General features: G+C 36.6%; 1 long non-coding RNA gene across 8 annotated transcripts in view; it reads right to left on the bottom strand.

Moving 5' to 3' along the window:
• The window catches only part of LOC123572994 (uncharacterized), a 345,306-nt gene that overhangs the window by 38,164 nt on the left and 286,535 nt on the right, over positions 1 to 20,607 (bottom strand). For 5 of the 8 annotated variants that reach the window (XR_012433608.1, XR_012433604.1, XR_012433606.1 and 2 more), the window contains one exon: positions 14,887 to 15,013. This is a non-coding gene — a long non-coding RNA (uncharacterized lncRNA). Of the gene's footprint in view, positions 1 to 14,886; positions 15,014 to 16,167; positions 16,286 to 20,607 lie in introns of all 8 variants that reach the window. The other 3 variants (XR_012433605.1, XR_012433612.1, XR_012433607.1) reach the window with 2 other exon arrangements.

The raw sequence follows: 20,607 nt of genomic DNA, 5'->3' as shown, positions 1-20,607 counted from the left end.
GTTTGTTTTACAACTTAATTCATGAATTTCTATCCAGTGATAAATAGTTTGCATGTTTTTTGGCAGCCAGTCATTTTTTTAATCAAAGAAAGATTTGGTCCATATTCTAAAGCATATTCAGATTATGCAATTTTGAATTTTTTCATTCTTAATGTAGAAATGTTTTCTGTTGTAAGATCTCTAACATGACCAAATATATCAATAAGTCTAGAAGACACACAGAGAAATAAAGAGAAGAGTGGGTTAGGGGAGGGTGTGGGGGATGCAGGAAGAAAATATGTGTGTGTATGTGTGTGTGTGTGTGTGTGTGTGTGTGTGTAAGGGGCAGTCTTTTAAACTAAGTCAAACAAGTCATTAACAATACAAATGTAAGAGAAGCACAATATGCAGGTATAAAGAAAATGTCCGTAAGATATATTTCCTTCTCAGAAGGATACTCCCAAAATTATTTTCATTGCTTCTGGATTAGGTAGGATATCACCAAATAGAATATTATCAAGTGATAAAAATTCTTTGTAAATTGTTTTCATCCTTAAGCATGTTGATTGTTATATGATTCATAACTCTAATATACAGAAGCCTGGCTTCTGTGTCACTGAGGGGAGATTTTAGATGCAGCACTGTGCCTTTGTTCCTTAAAAACTGTCAGCAGATACTGAAGAAAATAATATGTGCTCTATTTGCCTTTAGGTACCAGGATACCAAAAATAAGATTCCTTCTTGTGTGTAAACTGAAATTTCTCTATGTGAGAGATCCAACAGCTTAAGGGTTCAGTGGCAAGAGAAACCATTGATTATTAATTGATCACAGAACTACTCAAAAAGCAAAATGTAGCTGTGGCAGTAGATTTCAAATATATGAACAACACCAGATACCTAATTCAACTAAAAGCAGCACAGTACATCTGTAGTCACCATCAACACATCTCTATCCCTTTCTGAATTGTAACTTTTACTCACCTATCCACTCTCAACACCCACCCATTCTCCAAAATAACCTTTTGCTTGCAATCATCTCTACTGTTTTTTCTGTCAAGTTTTTGATTCTGTAATCTTTTCCACTTTGATCTTGCTTCTCGTCTTGTTTTTTCAACTGTGTACAGTGTTCTTATTAAGAGTGGATGGGGATGTGTTATGCATATAACATGAGCTTGTGTGTAAGAAAGAAATTTAGGAAAGGTACAAATTCCAAGACTGATTTGTTGTTTTCTTTCATCTCCACCTCCATCTCGAAGCCCACCAGCAGCAGCGTATTGCCCCACAAATAGGAGCCAATGTACTGAGTATGGAATGGTAAATTAAAAGAGAAAAACCTAATAAGCTCTGCCTCTCTGAAATTGCCATCTCTTAAAATAATCATGTGAGTCTGAATCTCCTGTGGAACATATTAAAAATATAGATTGGGATCTACCCCCACAGAGATTCTGATTAAGTGGGTCTGGTGTAAAGGCCAGAAATGTAAATTTTTAACACACTCCCCAGGTGATCCTGATGCATGGCCTGCATACTGCAATCATCATTCTAAAAATGAGAGGAATAAATACTTCTCTGTCCTAATTTGACTAACAATGAGTACTTGATGGCAGGATTCACAGTGATGGAGACTTGGAATAAAGGTCTAGGTAGTCATAAAGCCCAAGAAGAAATCAGGTCAAAGTTTGACCTCAGCCTTTAGGAATTTGGGTTTCTTAAAAGGTACAAGAAAAAATAGATTTAGATACTGGGCTTGGTGACTCACACCTATAATCCCAGTTCTTTGTGAGCCAGAGCTGGGAGGATCACTTGAGTCCAGGAATTCAAGATGAGTCTGGGCAGCATAGCAAGACCTCATCTCAAAAAAAAAAAAGTAGATTTAGATTATGACAGCTAAAAAAAAACACCTCACATTACTTTTAGGTTCCTACCAAATACACTGAAATACATTAGCTCCCATTCATTCCATTTCCAGTCCACACCTGCCCACTCTTCCAGCTCTTTCACTATTTTTACCATTTACTACTCTAGCAGCTCTTTAAAACCTAATATATTGATTACTTTTTTCCCCATGTCTGTAAGACTCTACTAGCTTCACAGTCTTCCCATAGCTGCCTAACCAGAGTCTTTCCTTTCACAAGCCTATTGTCAACACACTCAAGTACGTTTCACTGTTGCCCACACCATTTGTTTCCCTAAAACCCCTAAACAAAGATGAACCCAACTCTGGTGCCTACTTCTCTGCTGTACTGAACACCACTAAACAAAAACCACACAATCATACATACTGATGCTCCTGCAATATATGATCTTTCCCCTCAACTGGGCTTTTAACCCCATAGCAATTATTTTACATATTTCTGGTCAACTTTGTATCTTCTTCCTTTCAGTAGCTATCCCAAATCTTTATCAGTTTGGTTGAAGGCCTGATATGGTTAGGCTTTGTGTCCTCACCCAAATCTCATATTGAATTATTATCCCCATGTGAGGGAGAAACCTGGTGGCAGGTGATTGGATAATGGGGGCAGATTCCCTTATGCTGTTCTCATGATAGTGAGCTAGTTCTCACGAGATATGCTGGTTTTATATGTGTTTGACAAGTTCCTCCTTCGCCCACTCTTTCTCTTGCCACCTTGTAGAGAATGTGCCTGCTTCCCCTTCCACCATGTTTGTAAGTTTCCTGAGGCCTCCTCAGCCATGCAGAACTGTGAGTCAATTAAACCTCTTTTCTTTATAAATTACCCAGTCCCAGGTATTTATAGCGGTGTGCAAATGGACTAATACCAGGCCCCATTAATTTTCTCAGCACATAAAGTAAAATTCATCACATAAAAGCTACTTTAACTCTCCATCTCCCTACACATAAATGTCTGTGTCTACATCTCTAGTCAAATACTTATACCTGTAATCACAGCTGTGTTCATACTTTCCAATTACCTCCATTCCAGAAAAAAATAAATGCTTCTCTACAAAGCTAATGGATTTATCCCATATTCCCTAATATTTTTTTCCTTTGATTTTATCTCTTTCATCCTTATCAACCTCTCTTTCTCCATTGTTCTTTCCCCTTAATATCTTCATGGCTGTTGCATATTAAAACAAAAGTCCTCACCAAATTTATATCAATCCCTAAGACAACGCCTTATTCCCCTTACTATTTGTTGAAAAAACTCACAAAATAATAATTTAAGCTCTCTACTTTTCACATCTTCCATTTATTATTTAACCCCCCAAGTTCTGCTTGTTTCCTATTCACATTGACCTTGCTAAGGAGCTTATCTTTCATTTTGTTGCCTCTTTAATAGAGTTGTGAGCATGACATTTAGAGTTCGACTATTCCCACTGATTACCAACTATGTAGCCTATATGACTTTAATTCTTTCCTCATGTAAAAGAAAGATGATAATAATATATATTTCATAAGGTGGTTGTAAGAATTACATGACAAAATACGTTATAAAGTGCTTTGCAACATAGTGTCTGACCAACAGTAAGGTGATGCAGCAAATGGTGGGTAGTGTGGTGTTGATTCATGTGTTACATAGTTGTTATTGTTATAATTACTATTACTATCTTAACTCTTCCTTAGCTCATTTTTTCCCACATGAATGCTTTAATGTGTTCGTTAAAATGAAGATTCTTGGGTCTCATCATAAGTGTAACAAATTATAATCTTTTGAGTAGATCCTAGTAATATGTATTTGAAGAAGTTCCTTGAGTGATTCTTTTGCACACTGAAGTTGGAGATCCATGGACTTATCCCCATTTGTTAAGGACCTTGGAATCAGATGGGCCTGAGACAAGTTTAGAGATAAAGCCTTGAGTAAATTACTTCTTTCTTATCAGGTTGGTGCAAAAGTAATTGAGGTTTTGGCCACTTTTTTTAAGTAATGTGGAAAACCACAATTACTTTTCTACCAACCTAATAGGTTTAGTTGTCATGTCTATAAGAACAGCTTAGTACCATCAACTACATAGGGTTATCAGGAAGATAAAATTAGATGGTATTTATAAACATGAAGTATAATGTATTTTCTGTAGGCTATTCACCAAATATTTACCATACTTCCCATTTTCATCTTCAGGCATAAGGTAAAACAATACTGATGCACTATAGAAAGCAAATCCTATCACACCAGTTTATCTAACCCTAGGGTGTATCTGTGTATGTCTTCTCCAAAGATATAGCTTTAGTTGCCTTAGTTACTGAGTGGTCCAGTAAGTATGACAGTAAATTAGAAGTCAATGGACCAGGAAAAAACTATAAACATGACAATAACTTAGAACCAATAGACCATAAAAAATGGAATGAAGTTAGCGTGTCAAATATTATAAAATGCATTTAAGGAGAACATTTTGGCAGGTAGGTTTCATCTAACAATGAACGTTGTTCATGCATGCATTGAAAATCTACAGTGTGATCAGCATTATGCTTCCTAATATGGGAAATTCACAGGAAATTCCAAATATGACCTCTGTCTCCAACGACATGATATTTAATTGAGTTATAAAAACAAAAAAACACATGAAAATTTAGGATACAAATTTAAACCATATTTTTATTGAATTAAAATATAGTCAACACAATGTGTAAGATTGTATTATTAGCTAGAAGTGATTGAGAGGAATGCAAATTCCTTAAATATCTTAGAAACAAGTTGTCAAGAATGATATCTGTACAGCTAATATAAGAGGTAACCCAGGGAGGAGGAGGAAAGGAATTACAGAGAGTGGGTTAATATGGAACTAGTCCCTTTCAAGTTTCATTATGAGAATTTCTGTAGTAAAGCCCTTTTAAATTGTCTCCTACTTTTATTGTTTCATTGTTCTAGGGTGTGTGTATGATTAAATTGTATGATTAAGTACTAAATTAAGAACCTAAATTTCTCTTTCCTGTGATGAAAGAGAAAAAGCATTGTGGAAGTCTAGAGAAGTGCTCATGATGAATTTGGGAGAAGAAAATAAAGACAGTTGTGTTTGGGGCAGTCTTCACTGGAAGAAATATATAGGTTAGATTTGAAAGGAAGAGACTTTTAAACTAGTTGGCTATTATTACAGTAATAAAGTGTGGAATGAGACCTTAAGTCAGGCTTGGATAGCTGAAACAAAGACAGTATTGCCCTCGAGCAAAGTAAACATCAGCAAAGGAACATGGTTAAGAATGTATATGGCATGTCCAGGGAATAATGAAAAGCTAGCAGGGCTTCAGTAACTACCCAAAGTCATGTTAGGCAGGGAGGATGTGACTGGACCTTGGAGAGACTAAGGAGCCTGGCAAGGGGTGAAGATTTTGTTCTATTGAAGTAGGATGGGTTTTCTTTAATGGTCAAAAAACAATGGATAATAAATAGGATCCTATTAGTCATACTGATTCATTCAATAACTAGCCACTGGCAATTAACATAGTCAAAGAAAAATGCTAGGCATTGTAGGAAATAAAATTGATTAAGACATAGTACACTGCTCTCAACACCATTCGAAAATTAGGGCATAAGGTAACAAAAATAATTATAATCACAGTGGAATATAAATGCCAGACAGTAAATACATGATAATAATATGAAGGAAGTAGTTAGCCTATGAATGGTGGTAATTCATGATATTTAGCTGGGACCTTGAAGGATAGGTGTTATATAGGTAAAGATAAGAAGAGAGGATTTCTGAGAGGAAAATAGTGCAAGCAAAGGCTATTCATTTCAGCAAATATTGAATGCTTACTGTGTGCCAGGTCCTGGACTTTATACTGGTATATGAAGACTTATCACAGTCTCTGCCCTTAAGAGCTTAACACAGAAGAGCAGAGTGCGAGTTCTCAGGGATACTTGGAGAGTTCCATTCAGCTAGAGCATGCATATAGGAGGGAGTAATGGAGTGAAGCTGGAAAAATAACTTGAACCAATATTAGTGAGAGTCTTAAATGCCAGCACAATATATACTAAATTCTCCTGGGTATGGAAATCATTGAAGTCTGTTGTTACAGTTTTTATCAGAAGGCATTGAAGACAATTATGTTTGGGGCAGTTTTTGCTGGAAGAAATGTATAGGATAGATTTGAAACAAACAGACTTTTAAACTAGGTGGCTATTATTACAGTAATAAAGTATGGAATGATAATAGCCTGGGAGAGCTGATGACATAAGAGTAATTGTAAAAACTCATATCTATCAAGAATATGTTAATGCTTTAATCATTTGCTAAGGGGTTATGCAAATCCTCTCGCTTACTCCTCACGATATCTCTTCAAGAAGAGTGCTGAAATTATTCCCCATCGACAGAGGAGTAAACTGAGCACAAAGACATTTTAAAAACTTTCCCATGTTTTACAACTAGTAAATGATGAAACTAGATTCAAGCACAGGCAGCCTCCAAAGACTGCTTTTTAACCACTGGCTATAGTGTCAAAAACAGCTATAAATTTTGAACTCATATGTCTAAATAAAAAAAAAGCTCAATTAACAAATACAAAGAAGTTTAAATACTTTTTTCACTTAAAAACTTTGTCAGCTAAAAAAATATATACCATTCTTTTTCCAAATTACCCTCACTGAAAGGTTTAGTGGTTTTCAAATTCAGTAACAGAATTTTAACAGCAGAATGTATCTCACAGAATATCTCAAACCTCACAACTTTACAGAAGAGGGCATTGAGACCACGACTAAGGGAATGACCAAAGTAAAAGAGCTAGCTAGGGGTAGAACTCACATTAAAATCCATATCTGCTGTTTTCTGGTCACTATAGTATAGCACTCTGATTTTATCATATCATATTTCTATTCTGTTTTTCATAGCAAGCATGGAAAATCACAATACTGAGTCATAAAGGGAGAGATTTTTACTTATCAGTTACAGAAAGATGCGTGAATGGTTACATATCTACGAACTAAAAAATCACAACAGTTAGTGTATTAACAATTATGCCCATTATCCATTTTAGCAGTTTTGACACATGAATTCATCTTCCACGGTGGATTTTCGAATAATGATGTTAAATTGTTCTGCTTCCATATTGTAACAAATCCTTGGTGAGAAGATAGATCTGTGTACTACTTGTTACCTTGCAGTGATGAATAAGTATCAGCGTGTTTTTTTGAGGGAGGAAAAGGGTCCACCAGAGGGTGTTATGCACTGTTGTCTTATATGCACATCTTTCCAGGAGAATTTCAACCTATCTTCTTTGATCATTACTAGGTGGTTTCCCCTTGCAGCACCAGAGTCCATCACTGGTAATGAAAGCATAACCAGACCAATTTGCTCTCATTTATTTTATGACTCATTGCCAGACTCAGAAACAAAGAACAAAAGGAAGCGTATCCTTTTTTGTGCCTTTGAAATTGAATGAAATATCAATGAAATATCTTCATTACATTATGTAAGAAAATGTCCTACATTGATATGGGACCAAAATAACTTACACACCTCTATGGCTTCGAACGTAGTGGAACGTGCCAAGAGGACCACAATACGAAAAGAATGAACACACTGAAAGGCTCAGAAAGCAATGGGTTTTCTGTCAGGAACAAGAGAAATCCAAATAACTGAGAATATTTTGTCACTTATTTCCCCATAATCCTACCTAGCCACAAGAGAAAACAAAAATAAAAAGAATTCAGAAGTAAGAATAAAAATATATCAGCCATTGAGGTTGGAAAGTGAAGCTTGATTCATTTTGAATTCATTGTCCTAATGTATGAGCAATTGATTGAAGACGAATGCATAGATAGCAGTTAATATCACTGCTAAGAGGAAGACAAAGATAAAAGAAACATGGAAGTGGGGTAGAATAAAGAAAAGAGGAAAGCAAAGTTTTTAAAGCGAAAGAAGGGGTGGGTAAAGAAAGTAAAAGAAATTAAGCTGACAGGAAGAAACAGATGAAATGCAGCTGTGATGCTCATTTGTTCTTCTTTTAAAATGTAAATTACTTCTGATTTTGAAGTCAAGGTCTGGATATTTTCCTGTGGAAATGTAGCCATATACCCTCTAAATAGTCTCTCTTCCCCAAAAGAGAGAAAATTGGGAAAGATAACGTAGTTTTACTGTAAGCAATACAAAAAAATAGTTCTAAAAACCCCAAGGCATTTCAGTGTAAGTTGTCTGCAATAGACAACAGCCTCAAAACCCTCCAAATTTCCTAGCGTGAGACAGGCACAAAGCGGGAGACTTGGTTGCCTGGCAACCGCGCTCTTCACAGGCAGCTGGAGTAAAACGAACCCTCTGGTGCCAAACGGCCTTTCACCTGCTTCGTTAAAGTGAAATCAGAGAGAAGAGTTACCTTGCAAGGGCCAAAGCTCCCCATGAGAAACAGAGGCTTGAGAAAGCCTCCTCTAGCTTCACTTTGGAAAGGCACTCCAAGCAGGGTGGGAGGTTTCTAATGCCTCAGTAATTAAGGATGCTTTTTCCTCCCCTCCCCCTCCTCCTCCTCTGGGTGCCACCCTGAAAATAACAGGCTGCAGGCTTGGTATTCTGACGTTGTATAGAGGGGAGAAGAAATCACTTTAAATCTTTTGCTCCAAATTGATAAATTCTGAAAACCAGGGACATTGCTTACATCTCCCCATTATTTTTAAATTAGGTTTGCTTTCTGATAATACAAGGACTAACAAAGTGTATTCATGATGAAAAGAGAATTTGAAAAAGATGACTATGAAAATAGTCTGTTTTTACTTAAGTACCTGGGGATTGAAGTTATTCTGGAAATTTTACCTGGCTATTTTAGTGGAAATGTGAACAGTACCTACAAGGGATTTCGTATAAAAAATGGTGAGGGCTTTCCAAAAATATTTGTACAGCCCACTCCTAAAATGCAAAGTATTGCAATATACATCTTTGTGTGAATTTTAGCCTTTGCTAGAAAATACACAGTTTTTAAATAGACACTTAATGAGTAATTCTCAAATAGTCTGGCTCTTTCAAGGTCAAACAGTAAAATGTGAGTGGAAATTGGGCAGATACCCGCATAGCAGTCAGAAACAAAGCACTGAAGTCAGCATTTACAGTGGCGGATTCCGGTCCTTGCACTGTCACTCAGCACAGCATTAAAATTTTGAGTTCTAATTTTGGTGGCATAGATCGAACATATTTAGTGTTCATTGGGAACTTTCCTTCAGATGAGATTCTAAATATAAAACAAAAAAAATGTATAATGTTCAAACTTTTCAGGTTACACAAATTATATAAATTTATTTCAGTTTTATTCACTACCAGTAAGTACAATTATTTTTACACCTTTCTATAGGACCTTGTTGACCTCATTCTTTTATTCTGTTGTATTTTACTGAAATATGAATAATGGATATACATATATGAATATACACACACATATTTTATTCATCTCCCTACTCCACCTCCAAAGTTGAGGAGTAAATACGTTTTTCATTCTCCGCATTGACTTCTCCAAGGCAGTCTTCTATTATTGTTAGTAGCTATACAATTATCCAGTGTTTCTATAATAATCTATTACTGAATAGGATTTTTTGGTAAGTTTTCATTTACAAAATTATACTGGAAGATAATTTATTTTCTTTTACGTTAAAGCCTGGCACCATAACTCCTTTGGGGAAAAGAAATTTAAGATAGAAGGTGAGCTCCTGAGGCTATGGGTTAGCCCACAGGTTCTTAATCTGGTCTGCACATTAGAATTACCTAGGGAGCTTTTTGAAAGCACTGATTTCCACTCCCCTTCTTTCACCAAAGCTATGATTTTGATTCCACATCTGAGTCAATTCTGTGTGAAACAGCATCAGTATGTGCACATCGACTTCTAAGGTAATATTGGTTGAAAAGTTTTAAAGTTGTCTTATTTTCTGGGAGATGGACTTTAGGAGACTAGTGCAGTGTTGCAGAAAAAATGAGCAGCGTTTAATGTTATGTGTGCCTAGTGGCTTTTCCCAACACCTGTGTCTCTCTCTATTCCTGTTCCTGCAGCCTTCCATTCTAATACTGCATCTTAATATTTAATGCGCTAAAAAAGTTAAGGAACTGATTAATGTTAATGAAAAATATTCTAAACTACGTGGAAATACAAGAAGGAAAGCAAATGTTAGCCCTTACTGTTAGCCCACCGCCAAGTTACGTTTTGGTAACTAGAGGAAGAGGGTAATGTTTTGGTTATATCAGCAATAGTACACACAGAGTTGATGAAAAAAATAAGCAGTCATTTTTGCCTTAAAACCACATACACATTTTCTTAATGTGTAGTATTATTTTCTGATGGTTGTGTGTTCGTTTGTTTGTTTGAGACAGAGTATCGCTCTGTCACCCAGGCTGGAGTGCAGTGGCGCGATCTCGGCTGACTGCAACCTCCGCCTCTCGGGTTCAAGCGATTCTCCTGCCTCAGCCTCCTGAGTAGCTGGGATTACAGGTGCATGCCACTATGCCTGGCTAATTGTTTGTACTTTTAGTAGAGATGGGGTTTCGCCATGTTGGGCAGGCTGGTCTCAAACTCCTGATCTCAGGTGATCCACCCACCGCTACCTCCCAAAATGCTGGGATTACAGGCGTGAGCCACCACGTCCAGCCTCTGATGGAATTTTCAGTAGGTGTGTATTATTATATCATCACATGAAAGAAATAAAATTTTTCTACCTGTACTGTTAATAATGAAAATTGGTAATTTGTACAAAAGGATTTGAATATATCTTTTGTCATATACCACCACATACCATTTGCAATCATACGCAAATTTAATCATTCTGTGCCTAAGAACAGAATAAGCTCTAGACTATTCTCAGTTAGATGTACTTGCCTGGATTACTGTTTCAAGTTGATTAAAAATTTGGTGCTATTGCTACCTAGTTAAGAGACTGAGAGATACATTAGCTTTTCATTTACTGACAATTCTATTTACTGGCCTCAAACTGTCGCTATGACATTGTAACTGATCTTGTAACTATTACGGTTACTGTTACAAAGAAGAGAAATCAGGTTCCTCGAGTAAAAGATAAGAAATCAATTTTGGTTAATTTAAGCAGAAGTGAATTTTACTATAGGGATGTAGTACTACTCAAAGTTGTTCAGGAAAACTGGAGGTCAGGCTTCCCAAACAGGCAGGAACCAAGCAAAGACAGGCAGAAAAGGACCAGAGCCTCAAGTGAGGTTACTTTGCAGGATCAGTCTGGTCATAGCAGCCATTAACTCCACTGACCACAGCACTGTGAGACACCAATGCCACTGTGCATTACTGCAGGAATCACTAGATGTCATTGCATTCACTGCTGTCCACTACAACATGGACTAAATTTGAAACTGTCCCGTTAGCTTTATATTCATAACCCAAATTAACATCTCTTACAGCAGCATTCAATCTGCCGAGCCAATATCACCTGCCCATACACCTCGAATGCCGTGGGCTGGGGGAAGGAAAGTTCCTCCTCCTTTGGCTTCTACCCTAGGAGCTGGAGTTCTGGATTCCAACAAGATTCTAGGAGTGGAATATTCCTTAAAATACAAAATGAGTTTGGAAGACTGACAGCCATAAAGAAGGCATATTTTTACCACTCCCCACCTCTACCTGGCACTACACATGTGAAAAGAGTGATAACTCTATTCATTAGTGGAGGTTGCGGAGGGGGTATACATCCTATTGATAATGAATTTGTAGAATCAACTTCAAATATGAACCACGCACAAAATTATCATTAGTTAATTTGGAATAATGAACTCTGGGATCAGGTAAAATTTCTGTTTTGTCATTTTGATAACTGTGACCAAGACAGGTCATGAAAATATACACTAAGAGCCTTACACATAAGCAATGAATTACAGTTGCCAAAATAGTTTGACTTGATGGGTAAAAGATTTGATGACTACAAATTTGACATTATTTTTAATGAATAGCAACAGATTTACAACATATCAATATTTATGGGATGTAAGTAAAGCAGAAGTTAGAGGGAATTTTATAATTTCAAATAGTTACACTAGGAAATAAGAATAATTTAAAACCATAAATTTGTTTCCATTTCAGGAATCCTATAAAAGAGCTAATTAGTAGAACAAAGAAAATTTTAAAAATTAAGAGGAGAGGACTATAAAATAGAAAGCAAACAATGTGGATAATTTTAAAGGCCCCAAAATTGGTTTTAGAAAATATTCATTAATGTAATTAATCATATTAACTGAACACAAAATGAGACAAAATCATCTCGTAGACTATTTTACAAAAGTCAACAACCATTCATAATTCTTTTTTTTTTAAGAGACCTTTTTTTAAGGGGCCTTGCTCCCTTTCCCAGTCTACAGTGTAGTGGCCAGTCACAGCTAACTGCATCCTCAAATTCCAGGCTCAGCGGATCCTCATCCTCCTAAGTAGCTGGGGACCAAAGACAGCCACCACCATGCTTGACTAAGTTCTTGTTGTTTTCTTTGTAGAGACAGTGTCTCACCATCTTGTCCAGGCTGGTCTCAAACTTCTGGCCTCAAGCTGTCCTTCCACTTTGGTATCTCAAAGTACGGTGATTACAGGCATAAGCCACCATGCCAGGCCCATTCATAAGTTTTTAAAACGTATTCACTAAGTTAGTAATTGATGAGACAAACAAATCATAAAGAAAAATATTTACTAAGCATATGAAAAAGTGCCCAATATCATTAGTTGTTAGGAAAATTCAAGTGAAAACCACAATAAGCTACCACTACACATTCACCAAAATGGCTAAAATTAAAAAGACTAACCATACCAAATGCTAGTGGGGATGTAGAGGAATTGGAACTCTCATAGTGTTGTGATGGGAATGTTGTGATATAGCCACTATGGACAATAGTTTGGCACTTTTATACAAAGTTAACACACACTTACCATATTACCCAGCAATTCTACTCCTAGGTGTTTACCCAGAGATAAATGAAAATATTTGTTACACAAAGATTTTTACACAAATGTTCACAGCAGCTTTATGCACAATAGCCTAACATTGGAAACAACCTAATTGACCATCATTAAGAGAAGGAATCAATAAACTGGTATTTCATACAATGGAATACTGTAAATCATAAAAAGGCACAAATTACTGATACATGCAACAACGTATGAATCTCAAACATACTTATGAAAGAGACAGAGAAAAAGAACCTGTGTGTGTGTGGGGTGTGTGTGTGTGTGTGTGTCACATGATTCTAATTACATAAAGTTCTTGAATAGGCAAAACAAATGTAAGGTGAAAAAAATCAGAAGAGTCATTTCCTTAGGATTTTGAAGGGTTTTCTTCCTGAGAAGGGAGATTAGAAAACTTTCTGGTAAAGGATACATTCTCTAACTTGTTAGGGAAGAGCTACATGGGTGTGTGCATTTTTCAGATATTGAATTGTATCCTTATGATCTATACATTTTAATTTATGTGCATTTTATCTCAAAAATAAAACTTTAACAAGTATCAAACTCTAGTTAGTAGGTATGTTTTTGTAGCTTATCAATTCTGATACTTCCTTTTGTGTAGTCTAACTTGACCAAATGAACAAATATATTGAAGGTAATAGCAGTGAGGTTTGTCATTTATACACACATACATATATATTTTCAAGTCCTATTCTCTGAGAGGGTGTAGAGGCAATGATACACCAGCAGCAATTTCCTGCCTACTCCCCAGATCTTGGTCTCTAAAGACTATTTTCCACTAAAGGAAACCAGAATTCCTAAGATAAATAGTTGATACTAGCGCTGGGTCAGGGGATATCCAAGGTAAACTTGGAAACTCTCCTTGTGACAGAAAGCAAGGAAGTAAGGAATAAGGGGACATTTTAAATAAATAAGTCACCTTAAAAAGACTTTCACTGGCCAAATTTGGGACAATTTTAACACACAAGTAAATATTGATTGTAATAGATTATTACCTTGTGACATTCACCAGGTTATCACCTGATGAATAAAATTCTGAATTTTGACCTGGGCAAAGAATTTGTGGCTAAGACCTTAAAAGCAAATGCAGTAAAAACAAATTGACAATTAAGACTTAATTAAAATAAAGATATCTGTACAGCAAAAGAAACTATCAACAGAGTAAACAGACAACCTACAGAATGGTAGAAAATATTTGCAAACTATGCCTCTGACAAAGGACTAATATCCAGAATCCACAAGAAACTAAAACAAATCAACGAGAAAAAAGACAACCTCATTAAAAAGTGCACAGAGGACATGAACAGACACTACTCAAAAGACGCTGAACCTCACTAATCATCAGAAAAATGCGAATTAAAATCACAGTGATGTGCCATTTCACACCAGTCAGAATGACTATTATTAAAATGTCAAAAAAATAACAGATGCAAGTGAGAATGTGAAGAAAAAAGGAATTCTCATACACAGTTGGTAGAAATGTAAACTGGTTTAGGCTCTATGAATAGCAGTGTGGAGATTTCTCAGAGAACTAAAAATAGAACTACTATTCAAACCCAGCAATCCCACTACTCAGTATCTATCCATGGGAAAAGAAATCCTTCTACCAAAAAGACACCTGCACTAGTATGTCACAACGCTATTTGCAATAACATAGACATAGAATCAACCTAGGTTCCTGTCAATAGTGGACAAATAAAGGAAATGTGGTACATCTACACCATGGAATACTATGCAGCCATTAAAAAGAATGAAATGATGTCCTTTGCAGCAACATGGATGCAACTGGAAGCTGTTATTCTAAGTGGATTAATACAGAAACAGAAAATCAATTGCCACATGTTTTCACTTATAAATGGTAACTAAACAATGGGTAGAAACAGACATGAAAATGGAAACAATAGACAATGGAGACTCCAAAATGGGGAAGGAAAGGGTCAAGGGTTGAAAAACTACTGGGTACTACTTCATTATTTTGGTGATAGGTTCAGTAGAAGCCTAAACCCCAGCCTTACACGATATATTTGTCTAACAAACCAGCACATGTCCCCCCATGAATCTATTTTTTTTAAAAGCATACTTACATTTACCTTTTATTGCTGAATTTCTGTTCTTGGCCTCTTAGAGGTTAATAGATTTTTTAAAAATATTCCAGTAACGTAATACATGTTCACTTTGAAAGGTGTTTTTTTTCTCAAACACTTCTATTGGCTGAAAAAAAAAAAACAGTTTATGATTAATCTTATAAGAAACAAGCTTACATTTACCTATATCATTGTATTTCTCTATTGGCCTATTAGCGCCCAATGAGGAAAGAAACATTCTTTAAAAAGAAAAATAATCCATAACTCCATGTTGACATAAAGAAATAGATGAATAAATAAATAAATGGGAGAAGGGGAGTGCACTCCCTAAGGTGGAATGCAAATGATAAGAAAAATGAACAAAAAATGATGGAGTTAGAAATCAATGTGTGGATATCACATTTAGTAGATAAAAGTTTAATGAAGAGGATATTTATGTAGCCTCAAAGTATCTCTCCACAAGTACCTAATAATTAGGAAGGGAAAATGATGGTTCTGCCACCATAGAGAAACCTCATGGACACTACTTCACTCGAGTGATCAAAACTCATATTAATAGTGTTAGTGCAGTCTGAATCATGTGCACTCCGGTATGAGTCACTGAGAAGGATAAAATGTCACTCAGTGGAACCGCTGACAAAAATCCATAACCTGAAACTAACAATGATGAAACAGCAGATCAGTTGAGGGACATTCTATGAAATAACTGATCTATACTCTTCAAAAATTTAAAGCCAAAAGACTAAGTATGATGGAAGATCTTCTCTGAGTTAAAGGATACCAAAAAGACTTGAAAAGTAAATGCAATCTATGCTCTTGGTTTTGATTTTGAATAGGGACAAAACAAGAAAATGTCCTAATTTTGATAATTATACTGTCAATACATAAGATAATTAACAGGTTATTAGGAAACACACAGTAAATTATTTAAGGGTAAAAATTCATGATGTTTCCAATTTACTTTCAAATGATTCAGAAAAAATAATTTGCAAGTACATAGAGAAAAAGTGTGAAAAATGTAAACAATTGATGAGTCTGAATATAGGTTACATGGGTATTCCTAGTTCCCTGGGCTATTCTTGAGTCTTTTCTGTAACTTTGAAAGTACATCAAAATACGCCGGGCATGGTGGCTCATGCCTGCAATCCCAGAACTTTGGGAGCCCAAGGCAGGCGGATCACGAGGTTAGGAGTTTGAGACCAGCCTGACCAACATGGTGAAACCCTGTGTCTACTAAAACTACAAAAAAAAAAAAAATTAGCCAGACGTGGTGGCACACACCTGTAATCCCAGCTACTCAGGAGCCTGAAGCAGGAGAATTGCTTGAACCCGGGAGGCGGAGGTTGCAGTGAGTCGAGATCATACCACTGTACTCCAGCCTCAGTGACAGAACGAGACTCTGTCTCAAAAAAAAAAAAAAAAAGTATACTAAAATAAAAAGTTACAAATACATAAATAAAAGTCAGATCCCCATCCCACCGACACCTAAAAAAGGCCATACACAGGGGACTAGTGAGTAAAAAAAGAATAGTACTGGATTATAATATTTTTGGCTCCATAATCTTTGGGGGATTGTTTCTAAACATAGCATGGAAGAAAGCTCCTCTTTACCTGACTAGGAAAAGTCCCAAAGGTAATACATGCCTTCATCTCACAGCATGTGATAACCTGATTCTATCTTGTTTGATTGCAAGAATAAGGGTAGGGAAGCAAGAATCAGGTTGATTATTCTTTTGCCTCAGGGGAAAAATCTTTTATTGTTGCTGAAATATTTTGATTCATTTTTTATAAATTATAAAGAAAATTTTTCTAAGGTAGCTAGGTATTTGTAAGCCTAGAGCTATTCTGAAGACTCAAAATGCACACAGCATTTTGAGCACTGTCTTTTATTAACTGCGTGAGGTTTAAGCATTCTGTTTAGAGAGATCAAGAGATTCTTTTTGTTTGAGAAGAGAAGGGACTGAGTTTGCTGGGTGTGGGATCCCAGGACATTTGTATCCTTTCCCTTGCCAAAGTATTTTGTCTTTTATTTACATATTGTGGTTCACAGCCTTTATGTGATGTTACAGAAATTTTTTTAGCCACTAATAAATCCTAATTAAAATCAACCCTTAAAGGCAGTATTTAAAATAAAGTTGCATTGGGAATGAAATGTATCTTTCAGTTGTGCTCTCAGTAACTGAAAAAAATCATAATAGTAAATTATCATTCTTCTTCAAATTTTTTATACTTGCTAGAAGTGATACTTTCTGTCATTCACAAGAGAGAAAATGTCTAATATATAAACTTATTGTAGCAAGACACATACATTGTCATGCCATTAGCTCAGGCTAGTGCCTGGTGGGATGAAAGACACTCTCACTCAAAATCTATGTTTTTATTGTTGATTAAAGATTTTTAAAGCAAAGCAGTTAATTCTCATTACATTAAGAATTTGTTTTTATTAGACACCTTATAATTATCTTTTATCTCTCTGATCTCAGATTGCTCATTTAAAATGGAAATGGTGAATGTTAAATGAACTAACATATATAAAGTGCTTAGTACAGTGTCTGGCACATAAGTGCTCAAAAGATGATATTCATAAATATAGATTATCTTATATTATAAAGGTTCAAATTAAAAATACCATATTGAACTCATGTTTATCCACTCAGAGATTAAGAAATAAAATATCTCAGAAAACTTTGAGACAATAGTGCAGCAAAAACATGTTAACCGATAGAACTCCAGGCTAGTGGCATGCAGAGAAGGATGCTAACAAAAAATGAGCAGGCTTCCACCACCAGCCCCTATAGAACCCTAGCCAAGCCCAGGGCTTAGCAGCATTTGATGCAGAGAAGGGCAGAAAACTAAAGAAGAAAACAGGTGTGAGTGTTTATTGGGGTGGGGTGAGTAGAGGAAGAATATGCACAATAGACTGAAATTCTTTGTTCAGAACTCTCAATTTTTCTCCTTCACTTCCACACACTGAATACAAATATCTAAGTACCCCAACCCTAAGGGCCAAGAACTGGAGGTTTGTTCTCTAGAAATATTGAATAGATGAAGACAAGATCATTATGAAGCATGATACAGTTTGGCTCTGTGTCCCCACCAAAATCTCATCAAATTGAAATTCCTGGTGTTATAGGAGAGGTCTGGTGGAAGGTGATTGAATCATAGGGGCAGACATCTCCTTTGCTGTTCTTGTGATAGAATTCTAATGAGATCTGGTTGTTTGAAAGTGTGTAGCACCGCCCCCTTCTCTCTCTCTCTCCTGCTGGCCTTGTGAAGATGTGCTTGCTTCCCCTTTGTCCTTCTGTCATGATTGTAAGTTTCCTGAGGCCTCCCCAGAAGCAGAACCCATACAGCCCACAGAACCATGAGCTGATTAAAGCTCTTTTCTTTATGAATTGCCCAGCTTCAGGTGTGTCTTTACAGAACTGTGAGAATTGACTAAAACAAGGCACATGGTAGGGTAAAAATGAAGCACACAATTGAAAATGAGAGTAATTATTGAGCCATTCTGCAAAACAGACTGATCCCAGTACCTCTACCCCACCCTGCACAAATTACTGAAAGCCAATGGTAGAAGACTGTAGAATTTACTTTTTCTGAAAAAATTAAACCATACCTCCCTGTACTGACATTTGGGGCCTGTGTGATCAGCCATCATTCAGACCAATTTTACAAGAGTAAGGTGTGCCATTTGCAAGTACCAGCAATCACAGAACTTCCAGTAAAAATTTGAGGGCTTCAGTGTTAAATGAGAAAGGGTGAAGTCAGTAAGCAAACCAAGGAAAATAAATCCAGAGGAAAGATAATGCAGGAAATGCAAGAGCATTTCAAAATTAAAACCAAAATGCAAATGAAGGCATCAGGGAGATGGAAGTTTTTGCATCAATAAAAATGGATGATATTTATAAGGAAGAATTCTTAGTAGTTAAAATAACATAGTTGAAACAAAGATTTCTATCTACAGAAGCTTAGAAGTAAACAAAATGTCAAGAAGATAAAAAATGTGAGATAAAAGCTAAAAACTGAGAGCATCAAACCAAGTGCTCAAATAACTAATTAATCTGAATTCTATAAAGAGAATAGAAGGGAAGTCATGGAGATAAAGATATCTTTTTAAAAGAGCCTTTTTCAGAACTATAGTACACATTTCCAAATTGAAAGAATTCAAAAAGTACCAGCACATTTAATGTTTTGAATATCTAAAACAAAGCATATTGTCATATTTCAGAGTACTATGTCAGCCAAAGAGGCAAACCCAAACAATTAAAGAAGGAGAGAGGCGTCACATCCAAAGGAGGAAAATCGGAACAACACTGGGCTTTTCATCAACAGCACTTGCTGATTCAGAGAGAAAATGATTTTTAACCCAGAATTTTCTCATTTACAAAGGAGAATACAATAAAAATACTTTCAGGCATGCAAAGAGTCACAAAATTTTTCTCCCCTTCTTAGCTGCCAGGAAGATGTACAGAATAGAAAAAACATTCCATACAGGCCTTAGTGCCAGAATCTTGCAAATCAACTGTTTCCTTACAACTTAAATAATAGGAAGCTTATTTGAGTAATAACAAAAGTCCAGTCTCCTGCATGGCTGGCCCTGCGTGAATTACTCTTTCTCTACTACAATTCCGCTGTCTTGATAAATAGGCTCTGTCTAGGCAGCGGTCAGGGTGAACCCACTGGGCAGTTACAAATTTGGAGGCTTGTCCAGGATTGCCCTGTGGTTTGGTAGCCCCTCTCTGGTGATGGATCCGGAGGCCAGGTCAAGTGGCTGCCTAGTTTTCTTGAACTGGGGGATAATTCTGGTACTCTCTCTATTGGTGGGACACTGCTGACCCAATATGCATGGATTTAATTGCAATAGAAAAGTATTCCTGGGGAGACATGCCTTAACTGTAGCCCTATCACATCATGTCTGTCTGCACTCCCATTGCAGGGTATCTGGGTTGGTGAGCATTCTAGGTTTTATCAATGTCTCCTTTCTTCTCCTGACTTGTTCTGTAGACCCATGGTGGATGTCTGTTTGTAGTTCCACCATGGTGTTTCTGTCTCAGTGCAGCTCCTTTGTGGGGTCTAACTTGGCTCTCCCTAAGTAGTAGGAAGACTCTTGGTTCAGGAGACTTCCCCTCAATCAAGAAGATTTTAGGGAGATTTATCAGATGAACAATAGGAGTATAGTTTGGAAGGGATACTCTTGGAATTCTTAGTTAGGGATCTTCATTTGGAAGGCCTTCTGTCCATCTCATCTTTGTTTTGTTGTGTTTCTATATGTGGAGGGGATATAAGAAGGAATTGCTGACAAAAGTCCAGCACCCCTAACTCAGAGAATCCTCCTTACTTGTATGGTCACATTCAGTGAGCCCTGAAGAAAGCTCAACATGCCAAGAAAGTTCTTGGGATGACTATCTGCTCTTTGCTTTGGCCAGAGACCATCCATTGTGAATTACTGTTTGGAGGCCATCCCTCCCCACATGGAGTGGATCAAAGACAACAGGGATTAATGGGAGAAAGTCCAAGCTTTGTGAAGTTGAATACTGGGTGCTGAACACAGTGACTAGTGTCTGTTTTGTTATGTGTATTTTGCTGGGATGGAAAATGTTAATTCAGTTCCCCATGCATTGGGCAGCATCTTGCAAAATTAAGAATCTTTTGCCTATGGTTCCATGAAACAAAAAGGATAATTTTCTTTTGTAAAGTGGCTTGACCCCCATAGCTCTGGCA

The sequence above is a fragment of the Macaca fascicularis genome, chromosome 4 (genome assembly GCF_037993035.2).
Source record: "Macaca fascicularis isolate 582-1 chromosome 4, T2T-MFA8v1.1".
NCBI lineage: Eukaryota > Metazoa > Chordata > Mammalia > Primates > Cercopithecidae > Macaca > Macaca fascicularis.
This window is presented reverse-complemented; position numbering and strand designations above follow the sequence as displayed.